Source organism: Myotis brandtii, unplaced genomic scaffold (assembly GCF_000412655.1).
Source record: "Myotis brandtii unplaced genomic scaffold, ASM41265v1 scaffold509, whole genome shotgun sequence".
In the NCBI taxonomy this organism is placed as follows: domain Eukaryota; kingdom Metazoa; phylum Chordata; class Mammalia; order Chiroptera; family Vespertilionidae; genus Myotis; species Myotis brandtii.
Window position 1 is genome coordinate 1,247,919 of NW_005369409.1, and position 9,884 is coordinate 1,257,802.

The following is a 9,884-nucleotide window of genomic DNA, read 5'->3' on the forward strand; positions in this document are numbered from 1 at the left end:
CCCGCGGCACAGAGGCCAGCGGGGACCGCGTCCGAGGGAGACACGGGCCCTCGATTTCGAAGGTGCACACTTTCCACAGAAACGGCCGGCCGTGCCGCCGGGAGACTCGCCTGTAAAGCCCGAGGAATAAACGTGTGATGGTGTAGGGGAAAAAAAAAAGAATTTCTCAACTAAAAAATAAAAACAAAACATTTCCGTGAGAACTATCTCATTTTATTAGAAAAGACAGGAGAAGAGAGGAAGAAAAAAAATAAAAGAGCCTACTGAAAAAATAATAGATGAGAATTTATCAAACTTATGTAAGGAACTGAACATACAAGGATAGGACAATCCATCAAAAAGACATAATAATTATTAATATATATGCACCCAACTTAGGATCATCACATATATAAAGCAATTATTAACAGGCCTGCCTGGAGAAATGGACAGTAACACAATATTAGTAGGAGACTTTAGCACCCCACTTATACCAACAGATAGACTGTTCAGCAGAAACTCAACAAAGAAACAACTGCCTTAAATTACACATTAGATGTGAGGGACTTAATAAATATATACAAAACATTCCATCCAAAAGCAACATCATACTCAATGGGCAAAAACTAAAACTATTTCATCTAAGAACAGAAAATGATAGAGATGCCTACTTTCACTGCTCCTGTTCGACATAGTACTGGAAGTGCTAGTCATAGTGATCAGACAAGAAGAAGAAATAAAAGGCATCCAAATTGGAAAGGGGGAAATAAAACTGTCATTATTCACAGATGACATAATATTGTACATAGAAAACCCTAAAGACTCCATAAAAAACTACTAGATTTAAAAAATGAATTCAGCAACATAGCATGATATAAAATTAACAACCAGAAATCCATGGCATTTTTATACAGCTTAATAAACTCTCAGAGAGAAAATAAAGAAAAAAATCATATTTATCATTGCAATAAAAAATTAAGAGACTTAGGAATAAACTTGACCAAGGAAGGAAAAGACCTGAACTCGGAAAAGTACAGGACATTGAACAAGGAGATAGAGGAAGATATGCACAGTTGAAGAATATACCACACTCATAGATTGGTTGAATTGATATAATTAAAATGCCCATACCACCCAAAGCAATCTATGGATTCAATGCAATCCCTATAAAAAATTAACAGCATATTTCACAGATCTAGAACAGATATTCCAATAATGAATATGGAATAAAAAAATAAAACCCTGAATAACTGAAGCAATCTTGAGAAAGAAGAATAAAGTTGGAAGGATCTCAATACCTGATATCAAGTTATACTACATAGCCACTGTACTCAAAAAAAGCCTGGTATTGGCATAAGAACAGGCATATAAACCAATGGAACAGAACAGAGAACCCAGAAATCAACCCAAGCCATTATGCTCAATTAATATTTGACAAATGAGGGAAGAGAATACAATGGAGTCAAGACAGTCTCTTCAATAAATGGTGTTTGGAAAATTGGACAGATACATGCAAAAAAAATGAAACTAGACTATCAACTTACAACTTACACAAAAATAAACTCAAAATGGATAAAAGACTTAAATGTGAGACATAAAACAATAAAAATCCTAGAAGAAACCTTTGGCACCAAAATATCAGACATTTCTTGTAGGAATATGTTTACTGATGCATCTCCTAGGACAATGGAAACTAAGGAGAAAATAAACAAATGGGACTATTTCAAAATAAGAAACTTCTGCACAGCAAAAGAAACCATTAACAAAATAACAAGAGAACCCACTTCATGGGAGAACATATTTGCAAATTATACACACGATAAGTGGTTAACTTCCAAAATTTCTATGAAACTCATACAACTGAACAAAAGAAAGATAAGCAATTAAACATATGCAAAGGACCTAAGTAGACACTTCTTCAAAGTGGACATACCGATTGCTAAGAGGCATGTGATAAAATACTCAAAGTCACTAATCATCTGAGAGATGCAAATCAAATCAACAATGGGGTACCACATCACAGCGGTCAGAATGGCTATCATCAACAAATCAACAAATGACAAGTGCTGAAGAGGATGTGGAGAAAAGGGAACCCACCTTGTACACTGCTAGTGGTATGCAGACTGGTGCACCCTCTGTGGAAAACAGTATTGAGTTTCCTCAAAAAAAATTTAAAAAGGAACTCTCATTTGACCCAGTGATCCCACTTCTAGGAATATATCCTAAGAAATAAGAAACATTCATCAGAAAGAATATATGCACCCCTATGTTCATAGCAGCACAATTTACAATAGTTAATATTTGGAAACAGCCTAAGAGCCCTTTAGCAGATGAGTGGATTTAAAAAACATGGTACATCTATACAATGGAATACTATGCAGCTATAAAAAATAAAGAACTCTTACCATTTACAACAGTATGGATGGACCTGGAGAGCAGTAGGCTAAGCAAAATAAGCCAGAGAAAGATAAGTATCATAAGATCTCGCTGATATGTGGAATCTAATGAACAACATAAACTGATGAACAAAAATAGACCTAGATTCATGAAAACATCGAATTTACTATCAAACCTCAGAGAGAATAAGGCAGGGGAGAATGGGGGGCAGGTGAAGAGATCAACTAATCAACTCATATGTGTTTATGCGTAACCCATGGACACAGACAGTAGCATGGTGAAGGCTTTTTAAAAAAGGAAAATATCATATTTAAGAAATAAATAAAAGATTACAAAAATGGAAAAACCTTTAGCTATACTAAGAATAAATGAAATAAGACAAAATCAGAAAGGAAGTTATGAAGTCTACCATAGAAATACAAATTATAAAGGAACACTATGAAAGACTATATGCCACTATATTTGACAATCTAGAAGAAATGGATGCATTATCAAAGTTATGCATCCTTCTGAAACTATATTTTGAAGGGAAAAAATCAAAGTTGACCTATCACTAATAAGGAAATTGAAACAGTAATCAAAACCCTCTGGAAAAAAAGCCATGGATGGACCTTGAGAATTTTAGGCTAAGTGAAATCAGTCAGTCAGAAAAAACTAAGAACCGTATGATTTCACTCACATGTGGATATAAAAGTGAAACTCATAGATATAGCCAATAGTATGGTTACCAGTTGGAACTTGGTTGGAAGAGTAGAAAAGGATAAAGGGGGCCAAATGTATGGTGACAGAAGATGATTTGACTTTGCTTGGAGGGCACAGAATGCAATATATCATAAAAATGTATACTTGAAATCTACATAATCTTATTAACCAATATCACCCAAATAATTTTTTTTTATTTCTTAAAGTATTACAAAGGGTATTACATATGTGTCCTTTTTTTCCCCGCCCTTGACAATCCCCTGGCCTCCCCTACCCCCCAGTGTCTTATGTCCATTGGTTATGCTTATATGCATGCATACAAGTCCTTCGGTTGATCTCTTACCCCCTTCCCTCCTGCCCCCCAACCCTCCCCGGCCTTCCCGCTGCAGTTTGACAATCTGTTTGAGGCAGCTCTGCCTCTGTATCTATTATTGTTCAAAAGTTTATAATGGTCTCTATTATCCATGAATGTGTGAGATCATGTGGTATTTTTCCTTCATTGACTGGCTTATTTCACTTAGCATAATGCTCTCCAGTTCCATCCATGCCGTTGCAAATGGTAAGAGTTCCTTCTTTTTTACAGCAGCATAGTATTCCATCGTGTAGATGTACCACAGTTTTCTAATCCATTCATCTACTGATGGGCACTTAGGCTGTTTCCAAATCTTAGCTATGGTGAATTGTGCTGCTATGAACATATGGGTGCACATATCCTTTCTGATTGGTGTTTCTGGTTTCTTGGGATATATTCCTAGAAGTGGGATCACAGGGTCAAATGGGAGTTCCATTTCCAGTTTTTTGAGGAAACTCCATACTGTCTTCCATAGTGGCTGCACCAGTCTGCATTCCCACCAGCAGTGCACAAGTGTTCCTTTTTCTCCACATCCTCTCCAGCACTTGTCGTTTGTTGATTTGTTGATGATAGCCAGTCTGACAGGTGTGAGATGGTACCTCATTGTTGTTTTGATTTGCATCTCTCGAATGATTAGTGACTTTGAGCATGTTTTCATATGTCTCTTGGCTTTCTGAATGTCCTCTTTTGAAAGGTGTCTATTTAGGTCCTTTGCCCATTTTTTGATTGGATTGTTTATCTTCCTTTTGTTAAGTTGTATGAGTTCCCTATAAATTTTGGAGATTAGGCCCTTATCAGATATAATGTTGGCAAATATGTTCTCCCATGTAGTGGGCTTTCTTGTTGTTTTGTTGATGGTTTCTTTTGCTGTGCAGAAACTTTTTATTTTGATGTAGTCCCATTTGTTCATTTTCTCTTTAGTTTCAACTGCCCTAGGAGCTGTATCAGTGAAGAAATTGCTTTGGCATATGTCTGAGATTTTGTTGCCTTTGAATTCTTCTAGAATTTTTATGGTTTCCTGTCGTACATTTAAGTCCTTTATCCATTTTGAGTTTATTTTTGTGTATGGTGTAAGTTGGTGGTCTAGTTTCATTTTCTTGCATATATCTGTCCAATTTTCCCAACACCATTTATTGAAGAGACTATCTTGGCTCCATTGTATGTTCTTGCCTCCTTTGTCAAATATTAATTGAGCATATTGGTTCGGGCTAATTTCTGGACTCTCTATTCTATTCCACTGATCTATATGTCTGTTCTTGTGCCAGTACCAGGCAGTTTTGAGAACAGTGGCTTTGTAATACAGCTTGATATCTGGCATTGAGATCCCACCTACTTTGTTCTTTCTCAGGATCGCTGCAGCTATTCGGGGTCTTTTTTTATTCCAGATGAATTTTTGGAGAGTTCGTTCTAGATCTTTGAAGTAGGCCATTGGTATTTTAATGGGAAGTGCGTTGAATTTATAGATTGCTTTGGGTAGTATGGACATTTTAATGATGTTGATTCTACCAATCCAAGAACATGGTATGTTCTTCCATCTCTTTATGTCTTCCTCTATCTCTTTTTTCAACGTCCTGTAGTTTTCTGAGTAGAGGTCTTTTACCTCTTTAGTTAAGTTTATTCCTAGGTAGCTTAATTTTTTTGGTGCGATGGTAAATGGGATTGTTTTTATAATCTCTCTTTCTGAAAGTTCACTATTGGTGTATAGAAATGCCTCAGATTTCTTGGGGTTAATTTTGTATCCTGCTACATTGCCAAATTCATGTATTAAGTCTAGTAGTTTTTTGATGGAGTCTCTAGGGTTTTGTATGTATAATATCATGTCGTCTGCAAATAAGGACAGTTTTACTTCCTCTTTTCCAATTTGGATGCCTTTTATTTCTTCTTCTTGTCTAATTGCAATGGCTAATACTTCCAGGACTATGTTGAAGAGGAGTGGCGAGAGTGGGCATCCCTGTCTTGTTCCTGTTCTTAGGGGAAATGGTGTTAGTTTTTGTCCATTGAGTATGATGTTGGCTGTGGGCCTGTCATATATGGCTTTTATTATGTTGAGGTATGATCCTTCTACTCCCACCTTGCTGAGAGTTTTTATCAAAAATGGGTGTTGGATTTTGTCAAATGCTTTTTCTGCATCAATTGATATGACCATGTGGTTTTTTTCTTTCAATTTGTTTATGTGATGTATCACGTTTATTGATTTGCGGATATTGTACCATCCTTGCATCCCTGGGATAAATCCTACTTGGTCATGGTGTATGATCTTTCTGATGTACTGCTGGATCCGATTTGCTAAGATTTTGTTGAGGATTTTGGCATCTATGTTCATGAGGGATATTGGCCTGTAATTCTCTTTCATTGTGTTGTCTTTACCTGGTTTTGGTATTAGGGTGATGCTGGCTTCATAGAATGAGCTTGGAAGTGTTCCTTCCTCCTGAATTTTTTGTAGTAGTCTGAGGAGGATAGGTTTTAGTTCTTCCTTGAAAGTTTGGTAAAACTCCCCTGAGAAGCCATCTGGTCCTGGGCTTTTGTTTGCTGGGAGCTTTTTGATGACTGCTTCAATTTCTTCCATAGTTATTGGCCTATTGAGATTTTTAGATTCTTCCTGATTGAGTTTTGGAATGTTGTACTTTCCTAGGAATTTGTCCATTTCCTCCAGGTTGTCTAGTTTGTTGGAGTAGAGCTGTCCATAGTATTGTTTAACAATCATTTGTATTTCTGTGGGGTCTGTTGTTATTTCGCCTCTATCGTTTCTGATTTGGTTTATTTGGGTCCTCTCTCTTTGCTTCTTGGTGAGCCTGGCTAGAGGTTTGTCAATCTTGTTTATCCTTTCAAAGAACCAGCTCTTGGTTTCATTGATTTTCTGTATTGTTTTTTTGGTCTCTATGTCATTTATTTCTGCTCTAATCTTTATTATCTCCTTCCTTCTGCTCACTCTGGGGTTTTCTTGTTGCTCTCTTTCTAATTCTTTGAGTTGAAGAGTTAGATGATTTACTACCATTTTTTCTTGTTTTTTGAGATAGGCCTGTAGAGCTATAAACTTCCCTCTCAGGACTGCTTTCATTGTGTCCCATAGGTTTTGGATTGTTGTGTTTTCATTGTCATTAGTGTCCAGGATGTTTTTAATTTCTTCTTTGATGTCATTGGTAACCCAATCAATATTTAATAACATGCTATTCAGCTTCCAAGTGTTTGAGTATTTTGGGTTGTTTTTATTGTAGTTTATTTCTAACATTATGCCATCGTGGTCTGAGAAGAAGCTTTTTATGATTTCAATCTTCTTGAATTTGTGGAGACTTTGCTTGTGACCCAATATGTGGTCTATTTTTGAATATGTCCCATGAGCACCTGAGAGGAATGTATATTCCATGGCTTTGGGGTGAAGTGTTCTGAAGATGTCAATTAAGTCCATCTGATCTAGTGAGTCATTTAGGATTGCTGTTTCTTTGCTGATTGTTTGTCTAGCGGGCTTATCCAGTGGTGTCAGTGGTGTATTAAAGTCCCCTACTATGATTGTATTGTTGTCGATCTCTCCTTTGATATCTTCCAGGAGTTTTTTTATGAATTTGGGTGCTCCTGCATTGGGTGCATATATGTTTACCAGGGTTATATCTTCTTGTTGTATTGATCCCTTTAGTATTATGAAGTGGCCTTCCTTATCTCTGGTTATGGCCTTCACTTTGAGATGTATTTTGTCCGATATAAGTATTGCTACCCCAGCTTTCTTTTCCTTTCCATTTGCGTGAAAGATATTTTTCCATCCCTTCACTTTCAGTCTGTGTGAGTCCCTTCTAATGAGGTGGGTCTCTTGTAGACAGCAGATGTATGGGTCATGTTTTTTTATCCATTCAGCCACTCGATGTCTTTTGGTTGGAGCATTTAGTCCGTTTACATTTAAAGTTATTATTGAAAGGTACTTGTTTGTAGCCATTTCTTTTTTTGTGTGTGTGGCTGTTTTCTTTCTGAGCTTGTTATTTCTTCTTTTTACACCAGTCCCTTTAGCATTTCTTGCATGGCTGGCTTGGTGGTGATAAACTCCCTTAGCCTTTTTTTGTCTGTGAAGCTTCTTATTTCCCCTTCAATTTTGAATGATAGCCTTGCTGGATAGAGTATTCTTGGATTCAGTCCTTTGCTTTGCATCACTTTGTAGATTTCTGTCCATTCTTTTCTGGCCTGATGTGTTTCTGTTGAGAAATCATTTGATAATCTAATGGGAGATCCCTTGTATGTAACTTTCCGTCTCTCTCTTGCAGCCTGTAAGATTCTCTCTTTGTCCTGAACATTTGCCATGGTAATTATGATGTGTCTTGGTGTGGGTCTTTTCGGATTCACCTTGTTTGGGACTCTCTGGGCTTGTGTGACTTTTTTCTTCCCCACCTCAGGGAAGTTTTCTGATATTATTTCTTCGAATAGGTTTTCTAATCCATGTTCATCTTTCTGTTGTTCTGGCACCCCTATTATTCGTATGTTGTTTCGTTTCATGTTGTCCCAAAGCTCCCTTAGGCTCTCCTCCTGTCTTTTAATTTTTTTCTCCATTTGCAGTATAGTTTGGGTGTGTTTTGCTTCCTTGTCTTCTAATTCACTAATTCGGTCCTCCGCTTCTCCTAGTCTACTGTTGATACTTTCAATGGAGTTTTTTATGGCAGCTATATCACTCTTCATTTCTTCTTGGGCCTTACTTAAGTTGTTGATTTTTTCATCTGTTTCTTCTAGCTTCTTGCATATGGTATTGAATTTTTCATCTGATTCTTCTAGCTTCTTGCATATGGTATTGAATTTTTCATCTGATTCTTCTAGCTTCTTGCATATGGTATTGAATTTTTCATCTGATTCTTCTAGCTTCTTGCATATGGTATTGAATTTTTCATCTGATTCTTCTAGCTTCTTGCATATGGTATTGAATTTTTCATCTGATTCTTCTAGCTTCTTGCATATGGTATTGAATTTTTCATCTGATTCGCCAGATGGTTTCACTAGTTAATTTTACAGAACATGCAAGGAAGATGTAATACCTATACTTCTCAAACTCTTCCAAAAAATTGAAGAGCAAGGAATGCTTCATAACTCATTTCATGAGGTCCAAATTACCCTGATAACAAAATTAGACAAGGAAAAAAATTACAGGCTAATATATCTAATGAACATAGATGCAAAAATCATCAAGAAAAATTTAGCAAACCAAATACAATAATACATTAATAAGATCATACACTACCATGTAGTGGGATTTATTCAAGTGATGCAAGAATGGTTCAACATTCACAAATCAAACAATGTGATGCACCACATTAACACAATGAAAGATAAAGATAATATGATTATTTCAATAAATGCAGAAAAAGCATTTGACATGATGCTGTCAAATAAAATGGTATAAAAATAAGTCACTTCAACATAATAAAGACCATATATGCAAACCCACAGCTAGCATTATACTCAATGATGAAAAACTGAAAGATTGTCCTCTAGCCCAAGCTATTAAGTAAGATGAAGAAATTAAAACACACACACACACACACACACACACACACACACACACTCAAATTGGAAAAAAAAAGCCAGCCTTGATGTGCAGCTTGGTTCTTTCCACATGCACCCAGGCCCAGCAGAGGGAGCCACAAGCTGTGAGCAGCTTATAGTTTCAAAAAGGTTGCATGGGCAGCATCTTTCATAGGCCTACACCTGAGTCTCTCTGAAGAGGCCCAGATCCAATACACCCAATGGCCAGCTTCAGACATCCACACAGCAGGATCCAATAAGCTTCACAAGCAGTATATCGACAGGGAGATCTTGGCAGGCACCAAACTCTGCTGAGGAGAATTCCGCTTCATATGAACAGCACCTGCACAGCAACTTGCACACTGTGTTGATAGTTGAGCCTCATAGTCAGCCAACTTTAGGGTTGATCCCATGAAGGAATGGGCCAATAGCAACCAAAAATCAATTGCAACAGGTGTGCCCACATAATGCACACAAGGGACATTCCTAGAGTACTCAGCACAAGTGATGAGAGATACTGTGCCACTGAATTAGAGATCTTGAAGACAGAAATCTAGAAATTCTTCAGATGGAAAAGGAGAGAGAAATAACATTAATACAACTCAACAACAGAAAGACAAACAATCCAATTAAAAAATGGACCAAGGACCTGAATAGACACTTCTCCAAAGAGGGCATACAGATGGCCAATAGACATATGAAAAGATGCTCACCGTAACTAATTATCAGAGAGATGAAAATTAAAATGACAATGAGGTATCCCCTCATACTTGTCAGAATGGATATCATCAATAAATCAAAAAACAACAAGTGTTGGTGAGGATGTAGAGAAAGGGGAAACCTCGTACACTATTTGTGGGAATGAAGATTGGTGCAGTAACTGTGGAAAGCAGTATGGAGATACTTCAAAAAAGTAAAAATGACCCTAGCCAGTCTAGCTCAATGGATAGAGCATCAGCCC